Genomic DNA, 4,222 nt, shown 5'->3' on the forward strand with positions numbered 1-4,222 from the left:
AAAACCACACTGTCGATCACTAATAAGACCATTTGCTTGTAAGTGCATATACAGAGGAACCTCAATTATTCGGCATTTGATTATCCGAATATCGGGTTATCCGGCAACGTCCCAATGCTTGGCTAAACCATGTTATCCAGCATTCGACAATCCAGAATTCGATTAATTGAACAAAATACTCGTTGCCCTTGTCCTTCCAATAATCGAGGTTCCTCTGTAAATCTTATTCCTGAGAATCTTTTCCAATAATTTTCCTACCACCGATCTGAGGCTCACAGGCCTGTCATTTCCAGGATTATCCCTGCTACCTTTCTTAAACAGTGGGAGAATATTGGCTATTCGCCGGTCCTCTAAGACCTCACCAGTGGCAAAAGAGAATACAAAGATGTCTGTCAATGCTCCAGCAATTTGTTCGCTTCCTCCCCTCAATATTCTGGGATGGATCCCATCAGGACATGGGGACTTATCTACCTTAAGACGCACAACAGATTTTCATTTTTATTAGCAACTTGGCTTAGAAATTAACACTTCCTTGCCTGAGATCATCCTCCAGCAATTCCTTCTCTTTGGTGAATACTGACAAACAGTATTCATTTCGGACCTCACCTACCTCCTCTGGCTCCGCACGCAGATTCCCTCCTTTGACCTTGAGAGGGCTTTGTCCTTTCCCTGGTTACCCTCTTGCTTTTTATACATTTCACATAAAGTACTACAAAGCTAGGTTGCAAGACGTTTTTAGATATATAAAAGTGGATCTCAGACCGCTGGAAAATGAGGCTGCAGAAGTAGTAATGGGGAACAAAGAAATGGAGGAGGAGTTAAACAGATACTTGGCATCACTCTTCATGGTGGAAGACACCAGCTGCCTCCCAGAACTTCAAGAGAGTTGGACAGCAGAGGCGTTGCAGTAGTTATCACTAAGGAGGTGCTGGAGAAGCTAAAACGTCTGAAGGTGTATAAATCATCTGGACTGAATTGACTATACCCCAGGGCTCTGAAAAAGATAGTTGAGGAGATTGTAGAGGCATTGGTGGTGATCTCTCAGGAATCACAAGAGTCAGGGAAGGTTTCAGAGGACTGGAAAATGGCTAACATGACAGCCCTGATTAAGAAGGAGGGGAAGCAGTAGACAGGAAACTATGAACCAGTTTGTCTGACCTCATTCGTTGGTAAGAGTTTAGAGTCCATTGTTAAGAATGAGGTTGCAAGTGCATGTTAAAATAGGGCTAAGATCAGCATGGCTTCATCAAAGAGATATCACGTCTGACAAATCTGTTTGAATTCTTTGAGAAGGTAATGAGCAAGTTAGACAAGGGAGAGCCAGTGGACATGATTCATTTTGATTTCCAGAAGGCCTTTGACAAGGTGCTGCATAGGAGACTGCTAAAAAAGATGACATCCTATGGTGTTAGGGGCAAGGAACCGGCATGGATAGACGGTTGACTGACTGGCAAAAGGCAGAGAGTAGGGATAAAGGGATCTTTTTCAGGATGGCAGCCAGTGACCAGTGGAGTTCTGCAAAGGTCAGTCTTTGGATCATGTTATACATCAATGATCTGATGTGGAGAAGCCGATGTTGGACTGGGGTGGAAGGAGTCAAAAGTCACACAACACCAGGTTATAGTACAACAGGTTTATTTGAAATCACAAGCTTTCAAAGCACTGCTTCTTCGTCAGGTGAAGTGATCTGGATGAAGCAACCAAGGGCATTGATGCTAAGTTTGCAGACAGCACAAAAATAGGCAGAGGGACAGGTAGTGGATGTAGGTTTGCTCACCGAGCTGGGAAGCTGGACAGGTAGTGTTGAGGAAGCAGGGAGGCTGCAGAAGGACTTGACAGGCTAGGAGAGTGGACCAAAACATGGCACATGGAATGCAATTTAAGAAAGTTTGAAGTTATCTACATCGATTTGAAGATGAGAGGCATAGACTGTTTTTGAAATGGGGAAGGGCTTCAAAAACGTTTCAGGCCATGATCGAATGGTGCAGCTGGCTTGATGGGCTAAATTTCCTAATTCTACTCCTACATCTTATGATTTGAGGTTTTATAGATAAAAAACCTTTCAATCTCTCAGTTACCCTGAGTCTGTACTTCTGCACTCACAGCTGTGTTTACCTCCAGTCTCTTACTTACTGTTACAGCTACAATCTGATCCGTGACATTTTCCATTTAAATTTTTTTGGACTCAATTCTGCAATAACTTCAGTGAGTTTCCCAATCAACTTCCGCATTCGGAATGAACATGTCCCTCCTTATGAGAATGGAAACACATCAGCTTCTGATTTTCACCCTCAGTAATTTCCCTTCTGATATCAGAAAGAGACTTGGGCATATCCAGCTCTCCATTCCATGCCTTGGCTACTTAACTTCCTTTACTCTCACACAGCCTGCCCCAGGAGTGTTTGATAGGGACTGTGTAGAGGCAGCATTACTGTGTATTTAACGCCTGTGTTGTCCCTGCCTTGGGAGTATTTGAGGCGGACAGTGTAGAGAAAGCTTTACTCTGTATCTGACCTTAATCTGTACCTGTCTTTAGGGTGTTTTAAGAGCACAGTGTCGAGGGTGCTTTGAAAATGAAAGCTACCATAGTTGCAGTGGACTGCTTTCTTGTTGGAGAGAGAGAAGCCTGATGATGAGCTAAATCTGAGGGTCACCAAGCCTCCGGTGAGGGATACAGTTGACAGAAGATGTTAGGCCTTCATAGAACCCTTAGCTATTAGAGGGGTTTAAACCACACTGTTAGCATCAGTCGGCACATCTGCAGTCCTCACTTTCTCCTAGAAGATTTAAACCAACTGTCCAGCCAGCTGAGCTAACTACCTGAACTTACTCTGCTCTGAATGTGCTCTGAGATTGTCTGATGGTGATAGTACTGAGGAGAGCCCCAGTCAGAGGGTCAGTGCTGATGCAGTGCTGAACTATCAGAGGGTCAGCGCTGAGGGGCCACTGCACTGTTGGAGAATTAGTGCAGTGGAGCACGGTACTGTTGGAAGGTCAGTGCTGAGGGAGTGCCACACTGTCAGAGGTTCAGTGCTGAGAGAACGCCTCACTGTCGGAGGCTCAGTGCTGAGCGAGTGCCACACTGTCAGAGGGTCAGTGCTGAGAGAGCGCCTCACTGTCAGAGGCTCAGTGCTGAGGGAATGCTGCATTGACGGAGGGTCAGTGCTGACAGAGTGCTGCACTGTCGGAGGGTCAGAGCAGACGGAGCTCCACATTGTCAGACGGTCTGTGCTGAGGGAGTTTTTAAAATTCTTTTTATTCATTTGGGGGACTTTGGTGTCACTGGCTGGCCAGCATTGATAGCCCATCCCTATTTGCCCTTGAGAAGGTGCTGTTGAGCTGCCTTCTTGAATCGCTGCAGTTCATTTGCTGTGGTAGGGAGGGATTTCCAAGATTTTGACACAACGACTGTTAAGGAATGGAGGTGTATTTCCAAGTCATGGTGGTGAGTGGTTTGGAATCGAACTTGCAGGGGGTGATGTTCCCAAGTACCTGCTGCCCTTGACCTTCTAGATGGTAGTGGTCGTGGGTTTGAAAGATGCAGTCTAAGGATCTTTGGTGAATTTCTGCAGTGCATCTTGTAGATAGTACACACTACAGCTACTGAGCGTCGGTGGTGAATGTTTATAGATGTGGTGCCAGTCAAGCAGGTTGCTTTGTCCTGGATGGTGTCAAGCTTCTTGAGTGTTGTTGGAGCTGTACCCATCCAGGGCAAGTGGGGAGGATTCCATCACACTCCTGACTTGTGCCTTGTAGATGGTGGATAGACTTTGGGGTGTCAGGAGGTGAGTTACTTACCGCAGTATCCCTCAACTCTGACCTGCTCTTGCAGCCACTATGTTCATGTAGTGAGTCCAGTTGAGTTTCTGGTCAATAGTAGCTCCAAGGATGTTGACAGTGGGGGATTCAGTGATGGTAATACCGTTGAATGTCAAGGGATGGGGTTTGAGTGTCGCATTGGTGATGGTCATTGCCTGGCATTTGTGTGGCGCGAATGTTACTTGCCAGTTGTCAGCCAAAGCCTGAATATTGTCCAGATCCTGTTGCACTTCAGCACGGACTGCTTCAGTATCTGAGGAGTCGCTGAACACTGTGCAATCCTCAGGGAACATCCCCACTTCTGATTTTCTGACAGAGGGAAGGTCATTGATGAAGCAGCTGAAGATTGTTGGGCCTAGGACACTATCCTGAGGGACTCCTGCAGTGATGCCCTGGAGCCGAG

The sequence above is a fragment of the Hemiscyllium ocellatum genome, chromosome 46 (genome assembly GCF_020745735.1).
Source record: "Hemiscyllium ocellatum isolate sHemOce1 chromosome 46, sHemOce1.pat.X.cur, whole genome shotgun sequence".
NCBI lineage: Eukaryota > Metazoa > Chordata > Chondrichthyes > Orectolobiformes > Hemiscylliidae > Hemiscyllium > Hemiscyllium ocellatum.